General features: G+C 34.9%; 1 protein-coding gene across 6 annotated transcripts in view; it reads right to left on the bottom strand.

Annotated features, from left to right (window-relative positions):
* The window catches only part of MAGI2 (membrane associated guanylate kinase, WW and PDZ domain containing 2), a 1,430,555-nt gene that overhangs the window by 992,770 nt on the left and 413,165 nt on the right, over window positions 1-24,620 (bottom strand). The gene's annotated exons all lie outside the window — the stretch shown is intronic.

Genomic DNA, 24,620 nt, shown 5'->3' with positions numbered 1-24,620 from the left:
TTTGGCTATTCAGACCTATTACTCTTCCAAACAAATTTGATTTTTCCATTTTTGCTTCATAGGCTGTTGGAATTTTGTTTGGGATTGTGTTAAATCTGTGAATAACTTTGGGTAGTACTGACATCTTTAAGTTATTTAGTCTTTCAGTCCATGAATATGGAATGTCCCTTCATATATTTAGGTCTTCTCTGATTAGTTTTAACAATGTTTTGTAGTTCTCAGTGTACAAAAGCTTTGTATCCATGGTTAAACTCATTCCTAGATATTTGATTATTTTTGTTGCTCTGGTAAATGGAATTTTTTCTTTATTTCCTCCTCAGATTGCTCATTATGAATCTTTAGAAACACTACTAATTTTTGCATATTGATCTCGAACTCCAGCACTTTACTAAATTCATTTTTAGCTCTAGTTACTTTGCTGTACATTTTTTGGGGGGGTTATTCTCTATATAGGATTATGTATTGTGCATATAGTAAAAGATTTATTTCTTCCTTTCCAGTTTGTATGACTTTTATTTCTTTTTCATATCCAACTTCTCTAGCTAGAATTTCCAGTACACTGGCGAATAACGGTGGTTACAATGGAAATCCTTGTCTTGTTCCTGATATTAGAGGGAATGCTTTGAATCTTTCACCGTTGAGTCATGATATTAGCTGTGGATTTTTCATACATATCCTTTATCATGTTGAGGAAATTTCCTTCTATTGCTAGTGTTCTAAGACTTTTTTTCTAATCAAGAAAGGAAGCTAGATTTTGTCAATTGCTTTTCTGTATCAATTGAGATGATTACATGGTTTTTTTTTCTGTCATTTTTGATAATGTGGTTTAGTGTATAATTCTTTCAATGTACTGTTTGATTCAATTTTGCAAGCATTTTATTGAGGATTTTTGCATCTATATTCATAAGGGAATTTGGTCTGTAATTTTCTTTTTGGTGTAGGTTTTTGGGTGTTTCTAGGAATCTTTCTATTTCATCTAGGATGTCTAATTTGTTGGCATACAGTTGTCATGGTATCTTCTTAGGATCATTTTAATTTCTGTGGGGTCAGTAGTATTGTACCCCTTCTCAATTCTGATTTTATTTATTTGCATCTTCTCTAACTTTTTCTTTGTCAGTATACTTATGGTTTGCCAGTTTTATTGATCTTTTCAAAGATCCAACTTTTGGTTTTATTAGTGTTCTCTATTGCTTTTTTTAATTGTCAATTTCATATCATCTTTCTTATTTCTTCCTTCTGCCTGCTTTGGGTTTAGTTTTCTCTCCTTATTTTAGCTCTTTCTGTTTTTGAAAGGAAGCTATTCAATAATTTCTCTGAAGTTAGTCTTATTGAGGATCTTCTCTATGTGACAAATTGCCTTCTCTTTATGCTTTCAGGATTCTCTCTTTATCTTTGTCATTTGCCATTCTGATTAGTATGTGTCTCAGAATATGTCTAATAGGATTTATTCTGTTTGGAGTATGTTGCATTTCCCGAACATGTTTTCTTGTTGTTGTTGTTGTTGTTCTGTCTTTTTTTAGGTGCATGATCCAGGAATTGAACCAGGGTCTTCCATATGGGAAGGTGAGCATTCTACCACTGAACCACTTGTGTGTCCCTGAACATGTATTTTCATATCTTTCATAGGTGTTGGGAAATTTTGGCCATTATATCCTCCAATATTCTTTCTGTCACTATACCTTCTCTTCTCCTTCTGGGACACCCATGACACATATGTTTGTTTGTTTTGTGTTGTCACTCAAATCCCTGAGATACCGCTCAATTTTCCTAATTTTTTCTCTATCTATTTTTGTGACTTTATGATTCCAGGTGTTTTGTCTTTGAATTCACTCATTCTTGTTTCTGCCTGTTCAAATCTGCTGTTGTAAGACTCTAGGTATTTTTTAAGTTCTACTCTTGTGTGTTTCATTCCCATTATTTCTATATGTTTCTTTTTATACTTTCAATTTCTTCTTTATGCTCACACATAGTTTTCCTACTATCCTTTAGCTCTGTGTCCATATTTTCCTTCATCTCCTTGAATTGATTTAGGACATCTTTGTTTGAACTTCTTTGATAAATTGTTCCAAATTCTTTGTCTTCTCTGTTTTTTTTTTATTATTGTCTTGTAATTTTTTAAAAAATATAACAACATACAAACACAAACATTCTTACCATATGATCATTCCATTCTTGGTATATAATCAGTAATTCACAATATCATCACATAGTTGTATGTTCATCATGATGATCACCTCTCAGAACATTTGCATCAATCCAGGAAAAGAAAAAAGAAAAAATATTCATACATACCATACCCCCATCCCTCCACCTCACCGATCACCAGCATTTCAATTTACTAAATTTATTTTGACATTTGTACCCCATATTATTTATTTATTTTTAATTCATATGTTTTACTCATCTGTCAATAAGGTAGATAAAAGGAGCATCAGACACAAGGTTTTCACAATCACACAGTCACATGCATCCTCTGAAGTTTTAAGTTGTTTCCTTGACTGAGCCAAATATCTGTTTCATAGAATGGCTTGTAATTTTTTGTTGATGCTTGAACATGTAATTTTCTTGATGCACTAAATATGAAGGTCAGTTTCTCACTCTTGTCTATGGTTTTATTGTTAATTTGATTTGTGTTAAGCATTTTCTTTGATACATGGTCCAGTTTGTTCTGGACATTTAGAGTAGCCTGTGTTTAACTGTACAGATTTTCTCAGCTCTTCTTCATATGATTCTTGCCCTGGATATGTGGCACAAGTTTTAAGATTGCTGTATTTGTTCAATTGTTTCACTCCTGCAGAAAGCTTCCTTTTCTCTGTTCCTTCTCTATCTTTATCTGGTCAGTTTGTTTGGGGGAAGAATTTTCTCCCCAGCTCCTATGATTTGTTTAAATTCTCTCCCTCACTCAGTGGCCCTTTTCCTTACACTTTTCAGTTCTGGGAGCCATCCTGTCTTACAGCAGTTCAGTCCCACCACCCTTGTTTCTTTTCCTTTGGGGTCCTTCTGCCTGTGGTTTGTTCCCTGTTAGGGTATCCTGCCCCTAGCTAGATGGGACCAATATAGAAAGGTGGGTCAATCCAGAAAAGTCCATTTTACATTTAGTTGGTCCCACCAACAGAAAACAGATTGAACATGTGCACCTCTGGCCAACAGTTCTGCATTGGTCTCTCTCTTTTTTATGACCCACATAGGCCCTTTTGTAGCAGCACATAGCATGTCTCAGTGGCTTGTGCTCTGCCCTGGGTCTTTGCAGACTTAACATCGTGCCTAGATATATTTAGGATTCTAACTTGCTACTGTGAGTGGTTCTATCATTTGCATCTGTAATGGGAGGGACCTGGCTCTGTGTTGCCTTTGTGTAACTCATTTGCTGTCTAGGACTGAGTAGGAGGGAGGGATATCTGATGGGTCCAGGAAAGAAATCTTCTAACTGCTCTTTTAGATTCTCCTTCTTTTTCTTTGATTCAGCATTTGTGGAGTCCTTCTCTAGTCTCTATCATCTTCCAAAAATCTAAGCAAGTGGGATTTGTTCTTTCATTAGCTGATTCTGAGGGAAAACTTTTCCATGGGTTGTCTTATGTTGCCATATTGATGATCCCATTATGGTACCTTTGAGTCATCCATAATGAACCAAAATTTCAAGACAAAGATTTGTATGACACAAAGTGATCAAGTTCAAATTTGAAGCTGGATAAAAATTTCACAGAAAACTATATTCTCTCCTCTCTTGCTCCCAATCATAATGTTTGAAAGTCTCTGCTACTTTAGAAGACAGCCGAATAATATGAATTTTATTAAAAGTGGTTTCATTCCTTCAATATTTGTAATTAAAAAACAACCAATATGTCATGTTGGAGTATTCTGAATATTCACCATGTTGGCTCCTTACTTTTACATTGACATATAAACATAAGGAAAAAGAGAAAAAATATTCATCATTGCATATCTCAAACATTTTCAAGAACTTAGCAAGGGGTTATCACATTTGGCCCTAGGATTCACTTTCATATGAAGGACACTAGTGTTTTATTATTGAGAATAATACCATTCTATACCATGTTATAACAAATGAACTTCCAAATCTTAGTGGCTCAACATGGCAAGGTTTTAGTCTTGCTCATCCTTTTTGGGTCAGGATAGCTTCTGTTCTTCCAGGGCTACTGTTATGGTCACTGCAGTTCAGGAAGACAGATGGAAGAGGCTCGTATCTGCCTCAGCCACATCCAGTGGCCAGAACTAGTGACATGACTCCAACTCAATTTCAAAGGGGTGAAAACTATAAAGAAACACATGATTTTCATTAAGTTTCCCACTGAGCTCAACCACAATCCAGATTTGTTTATTTCTAAGAAACTAAACACAAACCAAACAAAAAATTAGTTTATTTAAATCTGAGTATATTTTGTTTTGGGGGGAGCTAAATTTTAACCATTGGCACAAAACCAGTAGTGTAGTTGTAAAATCTACATAAGTTTATGAATAAGCAGCTACTAAAATATAGAGGATTCACTCTCAACAACAGTATATAGTTCCTGGTAACATGCTCACTTCCTCTCTTAATCTTACAATTAAACCTATTAATTAAATTTCCATGTCATCTTGCATTTTTCAATGCTTAATTGATCTTTTTTCAAGCCTGACTGGAAGGGGAAATAGAGTTGGACAAAATTGCATGGCTTGTTGCTATTTCATATGGTGATAACCAGAAGGCCTTTTATTTCATCATGGGCTTCTGCTCTATGGTAATAATAAAGTGGCCACTATGCAGTCAACACTCAGTAAATGTCACAGGGTTTTCACTCAGAATGGCTATTTTGAAACTGCCTAAAAATATATAGTTAAGGCCAGAATATGGAGAAGGGTGAACTAGAAGTAAACGAAGAAATATGATAAAAGTCTTAGGTAGATAGACGATGACATAAAGTAATTGATCAGCATCAAGTTGAATCATCAGCTACTTTCAAGGTGTGAATAAAGAACTGAAATACAATGGTACTGTCACTCTGTAGAAATCCACATGCGAAGGTATTTTGTATATTTTCATTTCCAAATATGTCCAGTATAAGTATCCATGGACATCTGACCGAGGAAGATGTGTTATTTCATTGACTAAACATCCAGATTGATTACATCAGCACTAATTACACTGTTAAATAGTAGCAGTTCTGTTGCTATTCTCAATTATTCTGTAAATAAAAACTACGATCACCCTGAAGAATTGGCTGTTAGATGAATTTCACTATGCTAGTCAAGGATTAACTACCCTGTCATATTTTATTACAGATATATTTTGGGTTGTAATTATCTGTGATGTCTCATACAGTAGTAGTAAAAGTGCAAGATTCTCAAGGGAAGAGCTCTGATTTACTTGGCTGAATGACGTTCATGAAACATTTTATTTTGTAGGATTGGAGGAAGACATGATACTACAATGAGGTTGAAAGGATAAGAAAATCCTAGAGGAATGCTTTTCAAAGATGTTATAGGCTATGAATTTAAGACTGTTCTCAGTATCCCAAATTAGGAATGAAAAGATTCTTAGTTCTGAATGCATTTTTCTACTTGTCTGTGTACTCTGCAACAGGTACCCCTCTACTTGTTTCCCAGATCCCTTATCTATGCCATTCTGAGAGATTTTTATTCACACTTCAAATATTTTCCTTCCGACTTTGAATATATATGAGGATGTCCTGTGATCTTATTTGGTTATGGCTAGAAATGCAATCTTGTCTCATACCACTATTAATGGCTGACACACACTATCCCCACTCACCCCAGGATGCACAGATCCAAATACAACCACAGAATCACTTGTTCAACCAATTGAAATTTTGACTTTCTTGATACATTATTACCCTTTTTATTTCTTTTATATACCTTTATACCTTCTTCATATCTTTTGCCTCATAAGCTTCTGTGGAAACCAGTAGAGCTGTATCTGATATGGAGCAGATTCATCTTTTATGTTTTTATGCAATTATATACTTTTATCTGTCTACCTGTCCATCCATTAATTGCTTCATTATTTGAATAAATGCTTACTGAATGCCCAACATACAAGTTAAGGATGACCAAACTAGTAGAATCTCAGCAGACAAATTATCTATCCATTCACCGAGTTCTAAAATCTAATCTCTAACTTCTAAAGCCTGAAGATTAACTTTGGTCAGTATCCTGGGAGATCAAACACTGATGATATACATGACAACTAAACTGCACAGGGGGCTGCCCGTTTATCAATTTATAATGAAGAATTAATCTCACTGGCAATCAAGCATAATGTTTACCTTATCAATATAAAATCTATATAATCGGTTAATTCTCTGCTTACAGGCCTAGCTCCACAAGAAAATATATCATAAGCAGACATATTTGGGTTTGAAATGCAGTTATAAATACAGAAGCAACACAGAACAAAAGTTTAATGGCATCCCATAACATGAGGCAAACTACTTAGGTAGGTTGGTGTTGCTTGTGGGGCTCCAGTGGCTGGTCATTGGTTTTAGTCAATTGTCATCATTCTCTCAGCTATGGCTTCCTCACCATTGCGTCCAGGAAGATTGCAGTTAAATTGTTAAAGTTTCCCTTTTCATAGAGCCTGACAGGACATGCCAATCCTTAACTACTTGACCCTTCTTTTCCTATGTCTCTTCAGCAATGTTGACACATCCTTTCTCTAGCAATTGTTCTTAACTGGCAAGATTTTGCCCCACACTAAAAGGACATTGGCGATGCCTGGAGATATTTTTGTTTGTCACAACTCAGGACATGCAACTTGTATTTAAACATCCAATAATGCACAAGACAGCCACCATAACAAAGTGGTTGTTCTAGTTTGCTAGCTGCCAGAATACAATATTCCAGGAACAGAATGGCTTTTTAAAAGGGGAATTTAATATGTTGCTAGTTTACAGATCTAAGGCCGAGAAAATGTCCCAATTAAAACAAGTCTATAAAAGTGTGCAATCAAAGGCATCCAGAGAAAGATACCTTGGTTCAAGAAGGCTGATGAAGTTCAGGGTCTCTCTCTCTCTCTCAAGTGAGAAGGCACATGGCGAAGACAGTCAGGATTTATCTCTCGACTGGAAGGGCACATGGTGAATATGGCATCATCTACTAGCTTCCTCTCATGGTTTCCTGTTTATGAAGCTTTCCAGGAGGCATTTTCCTTCTTCATCTCCAAAGGTCACTGGCTGGTGGACTCTGTTTCATGGTGCTATAGCATTCTCTGCTCTCTCCAAATCTCTCTCATTCAAAATGTTTCCTTTTTCATAGGACTCCAGAAACTTACCAAGACCCACCCAAACGGGTGGAGACACGCCTCAACCTAATCCAGTTTCACAACCATTCTTGATTAAATCACATCTCCAGGGAGATGATCTAATTACAACTTCAAACATGCAATGCTGAGTAGGGTTAGAAGAAATGGCTGCCTTTACAAAATGGGATTAGGATTAAAACATGGCTTTTCTAGGTTACATACATCATTTCAAACCAATACAGTGGTCCAGATTGTCAATAGTGCTGGGTTGAGATACCCTGCTTAAGAGGTGTTGTTAGGTCAATATGCTTACTGTACAGCTTTGTTTGTCTCGGGGCTGTTCTGAATCCCAAAAGAGACTTTGTCTGTCAATGTTTTCACCTACTAAGTGTAAATCTCAAGTTTAACTAGCATGTAGCCAATGCTATTTCTCCTGTTTCAGCACCTGGAGAGAACTCATTGTAGTCCCAAGTACTGGCAACAACTACTATCAGATCTATCTTCCTAAAATATCAATTTGTCCCCACACCATCCTGTATAAAGATCTTTACAACAATAGCCAAATGTAATGAACAGGTACTTTCTGCAGGACACTGTTTTGATCAACTTAACTCATTCAATTCTCACATATAATGAGTTAAGTATTAGTTTAACCTCTATTTTCAGATGAGGAAACTGAGTCACACAGAAACTAATGTACTAAGGTTACCTCGTTAAAAATAGTCATTTGGGATTTAAGTCCAAGTAGCTTATTGTGTTATACTATGTGGTCATTCTCAGTCTAGATGGATTTTACTATGCTGCAAACTATAAAGATTAAAGCTCAAACTTCTCTAATTGGGCTCAAGGCTGTCTGTAGTCTTTACCATCTTTTTTCTTCACTTACCTACCACTACCTTGGAACCTAGAAATACCACCTCTGTTCCTCCCGCCCTCATCGCCAGCATTGGGGCTTTGTTCAAAAGGTCTTCTCAACCGGAGTGTCCTTCCAACTACTGCGCCTAGTCACCCCCACTGCCTTTGCAGAGCTAACTTGAAAAGCTTGCCTTTTCCCTGTGGTTTTTTCCTGCCTACTGCTACAGTTCATAGTTATCTGAGCTTTTATAGCGTTCACTATGTTTTGAAAAAAAAAAAAGGCCTTTAAACATCTATGCTGTGATATATATAACAGACAGAAAGAGAGATATGAGATAGATAAATGAAAGCAAGTATTTGAAAACAGATGCAAACTGGCAAAACGAAAACGAAAACAAAACCCTCTGTTTTATTATCTACCATTCGTATATGACCTTGAATTGAGTTGAAGATTTTGATCTGTAACATATAGATAATACCCATCTGTATGGTTGCTATAAGGATGAATTGACATGACACATGCATTTACTAAGAGCCCAATTAATTATAAGCATTCTTATTACTTGTGTGTTTATGTACTACTATCTCCCTGAGCAAAGAGAGTTTTTAGATCATATACCATATATATGCACACATACATTTATATACATATATACATACATATGTTTATCAAGCTTTATATAAATGTATATATACATGTGGTTACGTATGTTTGTGTGTGTGTACACACACATACACTCACATACACACACAACTGTATCTTGTAATCAAGTGACAAATTGCCTAGACTTGAATTCTGGCTCTGTCAACTGTAAGCTACATGAATTTAGGCCAGTTACTTAGGTTTCCTGAGCTGCACCCCACCCGCACCCCCACCTTAATAACAGGAATATCTACAAGCTGACAGACCATGTCCTTGGAATAGCTTTAGCCTTCCTGGGAACAAAGGGGGTGTGGGGACATGAACACAGCAGTCCTTAACTACTATGGACTGTATTGACTGCCAGATTTCCACTCATGGATCCATTATTCCCACTGTAAGAGTTTTGTTCAGAGATTCTGGAGGATTCACACTTATTTTAGGGTAAAAAATGTGAGCCCCTAACTAGTGACAACCTTTATTTAGGGATTGCCATGATACATATTTTGCTTCCTCTGGTTTCTCTCTTGTCATTCCTCTCCAAAATCATTAGAAATCTAGAAGATTAATATATAAGAGCAGGAACAAGCAAAGTTCCCAAAACTGAATTCATATTGCTCAATTAAATTTTGTTTTATTTTTAAATAATCTCCAAGTTCACTTCCTAATAAAACTTTTGACTGTTATAACACTTTTAAAATGCAGCTGAATTGATCTGCCATTTTGAAAAGAGAATGAATATTTGGAAAAGAATGTTTGAGATATTTAATATTTAGGATACTTGATGGTTGATATTTTGGAGGAGAAAAATACTTATTCCAGTTTCTCATGAATGCAAGGCCTTTGACTGTCTTATGTGGTCACCGTTAAACATAAAGTTTGATATATAAAAGTTCCTCAATTGTATGCTTCTAACGAACTGAGTCCCTATTAGTGTGACAGCATTGGGCTCTATAATAATGTTTACTTCTTATGAAAATAGAACAGCTTACATGTAAGACTCCTGCATAAGAGAGAAAAAAAATGAATAATCTAAAATTACCGAAGTCAATTAAAATTTTAAATATAGTCCCCATTGATCTATATCTTCATCAAATCCAACAATGCAGTCATTATTATTAAGCAAAGATGAACTAACTCAGATCATTTTAATCAATTAATAATTTCACAGAGACTTCAGACTGGTTGTGTGAACTTAAACTGTGATACAGGGTAGCTGTGTTACCTGAATTAGTTGTATATATTCTGCTTACTCATCTGTAGAATGAAAATAAGAGTATGTGTCTTATTTGGTTTTGAGATTGAGGTAAAGATAAATTTCTAGATACACGACCTATGTCTTAATCATTCCATATTCCAACCCCCCAGCCAGATATATGCACATGGTAGTTCTCAATGTTAATCAAAAAGTTTAAATAAAATCCATGAAAGTTTATTCATTCTTTACCTCTTTAAACTCAACAGACTATTAAATAAATTGACATAAAACTTTAAATTAACAATCACATTTTTTTTTTGCCACCCATGAATCTGGAAGACATTTTTTCTCAATTCTGGCTGCCCGATCTATAGATGTTAATGGCATGACAAATGCAAACTAGTCACCTTGATAGGAAGTCCTGCATTGTTAGGGTATTACAACCGAAGATCTACTCTGCAACCCTCTTCTTTTCTTCTTCTAGCAATTTTATAAGCAACTAATTCTCCAAATTTAACCTCTTCCTGCTTACAATAACTTGCATGGCTTTATTTCTTGGAATGAAGCCAGCTGACACATTATGAATACTTTTTTTGCTTTATAGATAGAAAAACCAAAAAAAATTCTTTGACACTGAAAGTAATAAGAAGTATTCAGAAAAATACTTTTCAGTCTCCAGAAAAACTGAAATGAATTTTTATATTTTTATCAGAGAATCAGTTGTTTTTTTTTTCTAAAGCTAATGTTAGGTCAATATATTGACTTAAATACAAGTTTTTCAAATTATGCTTATTAATTTTGACTTGTATATGCATTTTTATGTATTTCATTCCACTGAAAGGCCCAAAGCATATCTCCTTAGCGCAATTCAAGGCATAGTAATGATGTTGAAACCTACGAAAAGCTACCAATCTTGACCTCTGATCACAGATACTGTGTCATTTGGTGCTTGAAAGCATCTTATTTCTTTCAAATTATAATTAATTTTCTGTAGTGCTTCAAATAATACATTCAACTGCTCACTTTTAATTAAAATTCTTTTTTCTTCATGTTTAAATTATCTTCTGAAGGCAATTTTTGTCAATTGTTTTTTCATGTGAGAAATATAATTATGAACCAAATTTTGTTAGTGTCACATTCATACATTTTTAATAAGAAAATGGTGAATAAAAATGAACAAAGACTCTTACACACATTAAAATGTTATATTGTAGAAGTAGAGTAGAATGATTTCAGAATGCACTGGTAATGCATAAATAGCCTGGTTTTCTAAAGAAAACCTGGGAGATTTTATATAACCAGATAGCATAATGCAACTCAAACATTAAAAGCCTGATTATGCATGGAAAAGTAAATATCTCACTTAAAAATACACTGTAAATTTTTCACTAATCTGTGCTTTCAACTATTTTTATTGCCAATATTTGGCTATATATTTTAAAAGGAAATGAAAATTGAGGACAATCATTCCAAAATAAAAATGTTTAACAAACTGATATTGTATGCTTTCTAGGTCAACCTCTACATACTAAAAAGATAAATGTTTGAAGGTGATACTTTCTTTTATAATCAAAAGTCTTAGATATGTGAGCGTTCTGGTTGCTGTTCTCCAACTTCTTAGGCATTGACAGCTGGTTTCAACTTCTCAATTCTGGCTGCCCGATCTATAGATGTTAATGGCATGACAAATGCAAACTAGTCACCTTGATAGGAAGTCCTGCATTGTTAGGGTATTACAACCGAAGATCTACTCTGCAACCCTCTTCTTTTCTTCTTCTAGCAATTTTATAAGCAACTAATTCTCCAAATTTAACCTCTTCCTGCTTACAATAACTTGCATGGCTTTATTTCTTGGAATGAAGCCAGCTGACACATTATGAATACTTTTTTTGCTTTATAGATAGAAAAACCAAAAAAAATTCTTTGACACTGAAAGTAATAAAAAAAAGAATGAAAGTTCAGCAGAAGTTAAATTTGATGGCCCACTCATTGCCTCCTTGCTGGTACAAGCTGCTCAGTGGACAGCAGAGATCACTGTGCATATTGACTTGGACCCTCTGTGCCAGAATTGGAGCGCTTCCCTAGCAGCCAGGGACGACCTATGGGCTGGGAAAACCAAAGTGTACATCTCAAGTCTGTGTGTGCCTGGTGAATGGATTAAACAAGGTGCACCAGCTTGTGTCACCATGGAATTGTTCCCAAAGAGTGTTAGTCAGAGGCTTGGGGGTCTGAGGAGCTGTCACTCCCTCCTTGGACACAAGCATAGAGAGTGACGGGGAGCCAGTGGTACTAAGATGGAAAAGTGGTGCTTCTTTTCTGTAGGAGAATAGACATTTCCCAATTAAAGGGTTATGAACACCAAAGTAAATGGCCTGTTGTCTCTGTTTGGTTACCTACAGATAAGAAAAGGAGGAAGACATATCACTGTTGAATAATATCAGTCATTTACAGACACAGACTTCTTAGGAGTCTTTGGAGGAAAGAGATCAGTGGGGCTTCAAAAGGAAGCATGGACAGCTGCTGTAGGCATGTGTGATTTAGAGGTCTTTATAGGATTTACTGTCTGTTTTCATGATTTTCGCTGCTTTGATGGGAATAGTAAATAGGCAATGTAAATACATACCAAAGCAATCTCCTATGTTCTGGAGTCTCCCAACATTTGTTCAGAACTGGCAGTGAAATAAAAATTATAGTGCCTAAGGATGTAACAAGAAAAGGGTTCTAGCATCGGGCAGGCAGACCTAGAGTTGAATTACTTTTCTACTTACTAGCCTTATGATTTGGGACAAGGTACCTACCCTGCCTAGTCCTAAGCTTTTCTGTTCTTCAAAATGGGAATCACAACACATTTCTTAGAGAATTTCAAAATTCAATAACCTAATAATATCTTGTATATAGACGTCTGGTAAATGTTAACTATACCCCTTCTTCCCACTCTGTCCCCTGTCACCTCCTCCCTATTTATTTATATGAAAACCAAGATGAAGAACTTTTATAAATACCTGTCTATAGAGTTTTTAACTTTATATTTACATTTAATTTCATAATTATGAATTGTAGTAGAAAATCTAGAAAGACTGACATCAAATAAGTTTTTGTGGCAGAGCTCAGAAAATAAAGACAAGATTTTAGGTAATGTAGGCTCATTTGCATATCTGATTTTATCCTATAACAAGCCAAGAATTTTAAGAATAAAATATTTATCAATTATAAAATTTCTTTATCTCTCCATAGATATTTTATATTCCAATATGTTAAAGAAAAGACAATATGGGACTTGATTAATGAACAGCTAATCAGAAGGCTCACGTCAAGATGTAAAGAACTGATTTGATGCTGACCGATCAGTAGAGATCTTTACTTGGAAAACTTCTGTGATAACTATCCATGCATTTTTTTAATTGTGGGGATTTTTGTCTATATCAACTTAGTAAAAAAATATTTTTATTTTGATTGACTCCTATTCATGCTAATTGCGGAATTCTTTAACTTTCCTCTTTTTCTACCTCAGGGGTATTTATGAACCTCTTTGAAACATACCCATAGTGTCCCTGACTCCCCAGGTCTTCCACTAAAGAGCTCCTCTCATGGCATAGAGAGTATGCTGGGTGGCAGGCCTACCTGAAACAGAATTCCTCTTCCTCCACTGACTGGTTTCAGAGTGTCAGCCCACCTACTGAACGTGCGCACCTCAACTTCTTCACATGTATTCACAGGTGGGTAACAATACTTAATAAGGATACTGGGAGGATTCAGTTAGATAATGCATGAAAAGCATTTCTCACACATAGGAAATGCTCAGTTACTAGTGGCTGCTATTTAAACAATTATTTTTGTTGATATTCATGGAGTCCCATACTTGAAAGTGGCCAGTCCAGGAACCCACCAACTATTTTTCCATCAGGGAATGTTAAGATGAATTGGCTTCAAGACATGAAATATCTACAAATATGCAAATCTCTTACTTATCTTCACAGTTTTTCTTCAGTGTCAAAGAATTAAAAAAGAGAAGAGGAATTAGAATTCCCACAAAAAATTGGAAAGGACAAAGATATACAAGATGGCTTTAGCAAAAAAAGAAAAAAAGATGGCTTTAGCACTCCACTCCATTCATATCTTTGGAGGACAAGCTAAGGATTTGTCCTTTATAAATACAATTGGATTTTATTGATCAGTAAGCTACATTATATCTTCATTCCAAAAGAATTTGTGCAGATATTTGCTGATTCTGTATGCATAATAAGAAACTTTCATGCATCCTAGCCTTTAAATAAAAAAGGTAACAGAGCTTGGAATAGAAGCTGGGGGATAACTTGGAATTGATCCAATTCTAAACTTCTGACTTAACTAGAGAATGTCAGCATCCATGTGTGCTTTATTTTTTATTACAAAATTGTGACTTTACAAAGCAATCATGCATAAATGCAGGATTCTTGTATGCCACTCACCGAAAACACCTTGCATTGATATGGGACATTTGTTACTATTGATGATAGCACTTTTTTAAAAAAATAATTGTATTATTGTTTTTAACAACAGTCACCTATGTCACAATTGATGAAAGTTTATTGAAATAGTTCTATCATCCATTATTTGCATTTGAGTATAGTTTTCTCATATATCACATTATGATTACCACCTTGTCCCACATTTGTTATAACCATGAAAAACATTTTCATACTTGCACTATTTATTATAGTCCATTGTCTACAATAGGGTTCAATGTGCTGTACAGTCCTGTTTTACCTTTTTATTCTAGTATATATATATACATCCTAAAGTTTCCTCTTTTAATGACATTCACCTGTATAGACAGTGCTGTTGATTACAATCACAATAATGTGCTAACACCACTACTACCGATTTCCAAATATATACCATCAGCCTAAATAGAAATTCTTTACAAGTTAAGCATCAACTCCAGATTTTCTAACCCCATTCTACTGCCTGGTAAACTATATTCTAGATTCAAACTCTATGAGCTAATTTATAATTATTTCATAAGAGTGAAATTGCACAATATTTGTCCTTTTGCATCTGGCTTATTTCACTCAACGTAATGTCTTCAAAGTTCATGAATGTTGTCACATGCATCAGGACTTCATTGCCTTATACAGCTGAAAAATATTCCATTATATGTATATACCACATTTTGTTTATCCATTCATTGATTGATGGACAGTTGGGTCCCTTCTGTCTTTTGGCAATTGTGAATAATGTCACTATGAACATTGGTGTGTAAATGTCTGAGTCCCTGTTTTCAGTTCTTCTGGGTATATACTTAGTAGCAGGATTGCTGGATCCTATGGCGATTCTATACTTAGCTTCCTGAGGAACATCAAGACTGTCTTTCAAGTGACTACACCATTTTATATTCCCAGCAGCAATGAATAAGTGTTCCTATTTCTCCACATCCTCTCTAACATTGTAGTTTTCTGTTTTTTTTTCAATAATGGCCATTCTTGTAGGTGTGAAATATATCATTGTGGTTTTGATACGCATTTCCCTAAAAACCAAGGATATTGAACTTATTTTCATGTGATATTTAGCCATTTGTACTTCCTCTTTGGAGAAATGTTGTTCATGTCTTTTGTCCATTTTTCCATTGGGTTGTTTGTCTTTTTATTGTTGAGTTTGTAGGATTTCTGTATATTAAGCCCTTATTAGATATATGGTGTTCTATATAAGCTGCCAGAATGAATATACCAAAACTAGAACAGCTTTTAAAAAGGGGAATTCAATAAATTACAAGTTTGCAGTTCTAAGTCTATAAAAATGTCCAAAGTAAGACATCCAGTGAAAGATACTTTAATTCAATGACGGCTATTGGGTAAGGAGCACCTCTCTCAGTGGGAAGTCATGTGGCTGGCATCTGTTGCTCCTGGGCTCCATTGCTTACAGCCTCTTTCATGTGGGGCTTCCTCATTTGCTTCTTTGGGGCTGGCTGTCATCCCTTGGCTTCCCTTGGCTTCCCTTGGCTCTGTCGACGTTCTGGCTTGCTTAACATCTCATGGGAAGGCATATGGCAATGTCTGTTGGGCTCCAAGCATCTTCAAACATCCATGTCTCTCTGTCTGTTGGTTCTGAAGCTTCTGTTAGCTCTCTCTCTGTGGGCTCTGTTTCTTCTGTCATTTCTGGGGTTTCTCCAAAATGTTTCCTCTTTTAAAGGTTCCTCAAAACTAATCAAGACCCACCTGGAATGGGTGGAGTCATATCTCCATCTAATCAAACTGGGCATGGCACATCTCTGTGGAGATAATCTAATCAAAAGCATCCAGTCTCCAGTATTGAATTAGGATTAAAAGAAACAGCTGCCTCAACAAGATTGGATCAGGATTAAAACATGGCTTTTCTGGAGTACATAATACTTTCAAACTGAGACATATACTTTCCAGTTATTTTTTCCTACTGAATAGGTTGTCTTTTCACTTTTATGACAAAGTCCTTTGAAACACAAAAGGTTTTAATTTTAAGGATGTCCCATTTATCTTTTTTCTTTCATTACCTGCGCTTTGGGTGTAAAGTCTAAGAAACCATTGCCTATCACAAGATCTTGAAGACACTTTCCTACATTTTCTTCTGGGAGTTTTATGGCCCTGGTTCTTATATTTAAGTCTTTGATCCATTTTGAGATAATTTTTGCATAAGGTATGAGATAGAGGTCCTCTTTCATATTTTTGCACGTGTATATCCAGTTCTCCCAGCATCATTTATTGAAAAGACTATTCTTTCCCAAGTGAGTGGACTGGGCAGCCTTGTCAAATATCAATTGGTCAAAAATGTGAGGGTCTATTTCTGAATTTTCAATTCAATTTCATTGGTCAGTATCTCTATCTTTATGCTAGTATTGTGGTGTTTTGACCACTGTATCTTTGTAATAAGCTTTAAAATCAGAAAGAATGAGTCCTTCAACTCCTTTCTTCTTTTGGGTAATGGGCCCCTAACATTGGGGCCCATTACCATTATAAATAAATTTGATAATTAACGTTTCCATTCCTGCTAAGTAGGCTGTTGGAATTTTCATTGGCATTCTGCTGAATCTGTAAATCTGTTTGGGTAGAATTGCCATCTTAATATTTAGTTTTCCAATTCATGAACATGGAATGTGCTTCCATTTGCTTAGGTCTTCTTTGATTCCTTTTAACAATATATTCTAGTTTTCTGCATGCAGGTCTTACATTCTTGGTTCAATTTAGAGCTAGGTATTTGCTTTTTTAGTTGCTATTGTGGATGGAACTGTTTTCTTGATTTCATTCTCAGATTGTTCATTAGTACTGTATAGAAACACTAGTGATTTGTACATGTTGATCTTTTATCCTGCCACTTTGCTGAACTTGCTATAAGCTCTAGTAGCTTTGTTGTAGATTTATCAGGGCTTTCTATATGTAGGATCATGTCATCTGCAAATAGTGAAAATTTTACTTTTTCTTTTCCATTTGGATGTCTTTTCTTTCTTTTTATTGCCTAATTGCTCTATCTAGAACTTCTAGCACAATGTTGAATAACAGTGGTGACAGTGAGCATCCTTGTCTTGTTCTAGATCTTAGCAGGAAAGCTTTCAATCTTTCACCATTGAGTATGATTTTTGCCCTGTGTTTTTCATATATGCTCTTTTTCATGTTAAGGACATTAACTTCTATTCCTGTTTTTATAAGTGTTTTTATCAAGAAAGGATGCTGGACTTTGTCAAATGTCTCTTCTGCATGTATCAAGTTGATCATGTGGTTTTTCCTCTGCAATTTGTGGATGTGGGTATTGGATTCATTGCTTTTTTTGTGATTAACCATCCTTGGAAACCCGAGCTAAAACCCACTTAAGCATGGCATATGATATTTTTATTCTATTTTCAAAGTATCTTACTGAGGATTTTTGCATCAACATTCATAAGAGAAATTGGTTTGCAATTTTCTCTTCTTGAAGAATCTTTTTTTGTTTTTGCAAATGATTAATTTTATTTAATAATGGTAAAAATTAGATCATATTTACTCAGTCCCTACCAGGTGCCAGAAAATATTTAAATGGATTGAGATAACATAATTAACATAGTTTATCTCCACAAGATAACTCTCAGGTAGGTACCTGTAATATATACAATTTAATCTTAGGTAATGGAAAGCCATTGTCCTATTTATTCAGGCAAGACTTAAGATTCATCCTGGAAATTTTTCTATGTCATACACTTCATAGACACCTTAGGATATCAAATTGATTCTATGTACAAAATATATTTGGAGTGTGACTAATTCTCATCACATCCTCTGCTACCCACACTTGCCCAAAGTACCATCATCTCTTAATGACTCCTAGATTTTTCATCTAGGAATCATCTAGGTGCTGAAAGGCCTTGATTGTATTGTGCACTAATTTAGCCTCCTATTAGTCAGATCTATTTTGGCCTCCACCCAGGGCCATTCATTTGTATAAGTGACATTTATTAAAGTTCCACATTAGAAGATGATATATTTCATGCTAAAAATCTTATAAAGATTACAATCATATTTTCCTAATAATGCACTACATGCTTCAGAAGTCTTGATGTCACATCTCGACTCATTACCCATTCCAAAGAAAAAAATCAATTTTAAAAGTTCTGTACTTCTCATAATGTTTATTTTCTAATCCACTTACGAAGACTGGACCATATTTCAGATTTTCTTGAATAGTGAAGCCATATTTCAAGGAACATCGGCGTTATGATGGCATCCTTAAGTTGACATTCATAGAAAAATGTGAAAGTACATGCATGGGTGGCTTTATCCAGAATTGTACTTAATTTAAACCCAGCTCTTTATTTTTTCCCTGAAGTGTCTGCTGTATCTGATATATTTTCAGTTTCCATAAGCTGTTTACACCTGCTCAATATCAAGGGCACTCCATACTCAAAATAATTTAAGTCAACTTGATGAACTGATTTGAATAACAACAAAATAAAGAAAAGCAAGCTAGCAGAATCAGAAAACCACAGAATTTTAAAGCATAAAGAAACATTAAAGTTAATTTTATTCCCTCTTCTGGGTCCCAGTGAGGTTAAATTCCTTATCAAGGTCTTATACCGAGTAAGTGGCAAACCTTGGCCCAAAAAAAGTGGCTCTCAATTTCATAGTGCCACGGTGTCAAATACATAAAGTCAAAGGTTATTGCTACTTATCATGCTCTAGCAATGTAAAACTGCAATGCATATATGAATCTGACTAGTGCACCAAACATTGGGATATCAGTAACCTTAATTAGCATTTCTTTTTTGTTGCCTTATGACCACTGACATTTGAGTTAGAAACTGACTGCCCTACTACAAACCTGTAGTCTTAAAGCCCCAGGATAACATAGCACCCATTGCCATTTGCCTACTGCTTTTCTTCAGGTATGTGACACTTAAACATCCCAAGTACTAGTCAGCAAACTGTGAGCATTTAGGTAGCATTTCACAAAGGTGCAGAAATGTCAAACAGATGTGTTGACTTTCTTACATCACACAGAGTTACAATTTTGAAGCCTTCAGGGAGAAAATGCTGGACTTCCTGGCTGGTGGGTTATTTCCTGTTAAAATTGATGACTGTTTTTTTTTTTTTTTTTTTTTTTTCTGGAGGTGAAAAATGGCTTCTGCTATCCATGTCCACTTCTTCCTTGGGCCAATTGTTGGGACTACTGAAGTTTAGGAGTGTATATTCCATTTGCCCCCCAAACCCAGATTTTCTGTGGAGAGTCCCCCTTGCATGAGGAGGAAAAGAGAGAAATACAGATGAAGGGAGAAGAACCAAGAGGAAAGATTAGGTTACCTTCAACAGAAAAAGCCAATCAAGTCAGGAAAAGGGAATTTTAAGTGGTTGGGAAGTTCAGTAAGGTTGTTTGCTGTACTTATTACTTTTCTTTTGTGCCAAATATATTCCTTTATTCTACGTCTAGTGCTTTGTGGTGTTCAAAGGATAAATCTGATGTTCTTTGATTTTCTATTTTAAACAACAATTTGAAGCTATTTCTTTTCTTTAAAGTTTTGTGTCAACCAATGAGTGACACTATTTGACCAGCCAAGATAATGAATCTGTTTTGGTCAAAGAGCAGTATACATATATATATATACATATACACACACACGCACCACACACGATATAAGAATCTTACTAATCTCAGGGCATGGGTGTAGGATGGTTTAAAACCTAATCCAGCTTTCTATAAGGCAACAACACATTTTAAATAAATATGCCAGGCATACATCTAAATAAGTAGAATCATCTCAAGTATTTATTATTGTTCAAAAGCTTTTGAAATTTTCCTTTTGGCTCAACCTCTCAAGGTAGTTTATAATCTCTCCAAAAATTTAGTTTCATTTGTTTATAGAGTTCTAGCCCTTTTGGCCCACAATCCTAGTATCCATATTTATTTTTTCCCTTGTTCTCAACACATAGCACTAAATATAATTATTCTATTTTTAAAAATCAAATTTCTTTTAAAAGAATAAATATCTGGCAACTTTGTTCTGAAATAATTGTGAAAGAATACATTTCCCATTCTAAAAGCAACTTCAACAGAGAACTTCGAAAACATTTGAAGCAATATCAGGTGAAAATGTATGTATATGATACAGTTGTTGCAATATTTTGATTAAAAATTCAGTTGTAGCCAATATCCCCAATCCTGTGTCTGCAGGTCTAGCCATTGCTCAATCTACCATCCCAGCTCACAGGCCTATAATTGCTGAAGGATAAGCTGAGTGCTTAATCATGTTCTTGATCACCTTCAAGTAAGAGAAATTCATTCCATTGGAACAAGATGATTTGGGGGAGGGGTGGAGATGATCTCATCTGCAGGTTGACACCCTTCTCTCTTTTTACTACATGGTTGGAACTTTTCCAGTATGACTACAATGACAAGCAATTTTTAAAAATCAGCAAAATCCTTCATTTCCACACACAAAAAATGGCCTTTTGTATCTTAAGATATATTTAACAAGCTTTAAATGCACTCTTTTTTATTTAAAAGTAAAATTATCTTTCCCTAAGCAACATACTGGTAAGTCCTGTTCTAATGGCAAACTTTTCAATAAATATATGATTACCAGCTTCTTTGCAAGGTGCCTGACCCTAAATAGTTTCATAACTATTCCTCCCTGAGTATTGCTAACTTCTCTTCCTAACAGTTCCTTATAGCTTTTAAAGAGTCTGCTTCTTCTGCTTCTTCATCAAAAAAAAATTTGTGTAATTATGAGAACACCTTAAAAATACAGTGGAAACCTTACAAATTTATCCTTGATGATGCTTCTTTTTGGTGGAGCTTGTTAAACTAATTTAAAGTGCTTAAATATGTAGACGTATCATTGTGAACTGCACTTCAGTCAGCTCTTTCATCAAAGTAATTTCATATCTTAATCTATGGTTTTTCTTTTACTCTCTTCTCCATGGAATGTTAGACTGTTTGTTTTATTGATTTTTGTGTTTTACTTGACATACACTGGTAGTTCTTCTGAATTTAACTACATTTAAAATATTTGCAAAAAAAATCTCCTTCCCAAGTGGCAAAGTATGGTCTTGAGAGAAACATTTAATTTGAACTACCTTGCATTCCATTTTGAAACTTTTAAAATTGGTCACTGAAGTCCTTCCAATGTCATCTGGCATAACAGTAAAATGTATCTAAAACTTATATCTGTGCTCATATATGTTCAAAATTAATTTGCATTCCTAATAAATATCAATGAAAGAGAGGACCAGGACTTTAACAATAAAAGACAGTGATTTTTTTCTCATATATAAGAGGCATTAATGTTTTAGTTGTTGTTGATTAGATTCAAAAGTCAAATATCCTCAATCATCATGCTCAGTCATTATTAAAATTAAAATAAAATCCATTTTTACGCTTTAAACTTTTGCAAATTATTTAAATATTTTTGCATTATTTCCATCAATTTTCTTTACATACTTTTGAATCAATATTATCCAAGGGACACTGCAAGCTGCCTTAAGTTTATATGCTTGATGAAACCTGTATAATCTCTAAATAGATGCCTACTAACAGTGCTTACGAAAACAGCTTTAGAATATTTTCAATATAATTGAAATCCCATAGGATGGATATTCTAAGATCTTTGAGTCTTTTATCCACAAATTTTTTACAGTTAGTCTTTATCACATTCCAGATACAGCAGTTTTGTTTAATCATCATTTACTTATTTCTTCTTATTTATAGCTTGAAATTTAACAGTAGAAAGATTAATTGACAGTCCTACTTCATTAAAAAAATAATTTTCACACCAGGACCCCAGGACCCTCTTAAGCCTTTATTTTCTCCCTTACAAATTGTACAATAACAGTGAAACACACATAATTACACACAAATTTGTCTTCAATATATGAGTCATGTCACTAGTTTATGCTCTACAGAAAATAAGTCAGTGCCCCAAAATCTTTTCTCCATGGCCAAATCTGGAAGAATGATGAACTAATCTCACCACCCATGTGTTCATGCATGTGCTATAATATGCCCAACAATACATTCTTGGTCACTGAGAAGTCTTTGATGTGTTTCCTGCCTTCATGACTAGATATATAGAAAAAAAAATTTTTTTTTTTAAGTATTAGCTTCTGAGATAAGTTTCTGGGGAAACAAAATGAGAAGTCTAGATGAGCATCAACCCTTATTTATGGAGCAGAGGAACAGATTAATGGGAATTTGTATTATTTATAGTTAAGACTCAGGGAAGATCTTGACTAATTACTCTCCCCCTCCCCTACTGAGCTCACACACCAGCCCTCAGCTGGCCACAGGCTGCCTTTAGAGAGGAGTGCAGGGGCTAAGTTGCCTGCAACTGGATTTGGCTCAGAGTATGTGTGTATATAAGGGACAAGGAGGCAGGGAGGAGTGTCTCTGGAGCCCTAGCCCCAGAACTGTCTCTTATTAAGCACCAAGGAAGTGGTGCTAGCTCCAAGATTTGCTACTTTCCTCTTCATTGTAGTTGTTGTTGTTAGGGTGATGTGGTGGCAATAGTCAGAATTACTGGGTTGGGTCTTACCTCATACAGTTAGAAATTAATGACAATTTTGTTTCATTGAAATTATCCAGGACTTATTCCTGGTGCTATTGATTACACAAGAGGTGAGTGTATACACATTAATATATGCATGTATAAGCACAGTGGCATGAAAAATGTACAGTAGTACATTTGTCTTTCATGCTGCTGAAATTTAAAAAAAAAAAATTTTTTTTTTGACCAAGGAGAATAACTAATGAGACTCAACACTCAAGGCCAATAGTTGTGCTGGATACACATTTAAGTTTTAAGCAGAGCTAGGATTTTCCACCTACTGGCATATTTTTGCTGCATATTCTCTGAAAATATCTGAACATTTCATGAAAGATCCGTTGAGTGATGATGGAGGGTTGCCAGGTCCAATTCATCAGTATAGAAGCAATTTAAGATGATATAAATCATACCTATCAGATCATCTCTATCTCAGATATATCTTTTCACTTTTTTCCTAGTTAAAAGCAATGTTAGTGAATGGTATTGTTGAAATTGGTTATTGGAAGCAGTGGCTGCTAATTCAAAGAGTAAATGTTTCATCATAATCTTCAGATTTACTGAGTTCTAATCATCTTCTTTATGGGGCTATTCAAGGATTTCTAATTGAATTCATGACCTTGTACTGAAACCACATCTTGAAACCTTTATGTTTACCCATCTAAGCCTAGTTTTTGCCCTTATATTTAGTTTTCCTTCATAGTCATTCTTTGGTACTCTAAAGAGAGATGACTTATTTAAGAAGTTAATTAATCAGTGCAAAATTTACTTCTATTATCTTCATATTTAATTAAGCCCTTCTTACTTATGTCATTGACTTAGCAAGGACTACAAGCATTTCTGAATGTCTGCTTCTTATCTACTTCTCTCAGCTTCTAAACATAATAAAGTGCCTGGATTCTTTATTCAGTATTTCAGATATCCTTTCTTTCATGTCACAAAAGATAAATTCACACAGTGGCATTGACAACATCACTGCTTTGAAAATGCATCCATCCGTTACCTTATAAATAGTTCAGTCACTTACTTTAATCCATCTTCCTCTGCCCATCACTCTGATGTCAAACCCAGAAATTTAAAAATGCACTTTTCTCAAGTTCTAGTTTTAAACCAAGAGACCAAAAGTCTATTCACTTTATTAATATACACTGCAGTTGTAACACTTTGACTGACAAAATGTTAAGCGGCATGCCTTCCCATTTAAGAATTATTAATAGTGATATTTTAATGAACATTCAGTGCTAGTAATGGTAAGAGTCCATTCCTTCTAAAATGCATGTAGGTAAAAAGGGCTGGGCCGTGAACTGACTTTTCTCACTTCTTGGTTTATGTGCAATATTTCAGTGTTATCATCCATGGCCTATACCTTTTACATAGTTCTGGTGGTTGAACCCTAGGAATGAATGAATGAATGAATGAATGAATAAACGAATAAATAAATAAATAAATTCAGTTATTCATTTCACTTGACCTAGCCAAGTTTTTCTTGCATTAATAGCAACCTTCCAAAGCCTATAGCTTTGAGTATATAAAAGTTTAGAGCAGAACAAAAAACAAAGGAACACACGAAAACCACACAGGTCAATGTTTCTAGAGAGAACAGAAAATCTCTGGAAGTTATAGAATCTTCTTTGAAAAAGAAAAGAATGTTAATATT

Source organism: Tamandua tetradactyla, chromosome 1 (assembly GCF_023851605.1).
Source record: "Tamandua tetradactyla isolate mTamTet1 chromosome 1, mTamTet1.pri, whole genome shotgun sequence".
Taxonomy (NCBI): Eukaryota; Metazoa; Chordata; class Mammalia; order Pilosa; family Myrmecophagidae; genus Tamandua; species Tamandua tetradactyla.
The sequence above is the reverse complement of the archived record's forward strand: the minus strand, read 5'-3'. Positions and strand labels throughout refer to the sequence as shown.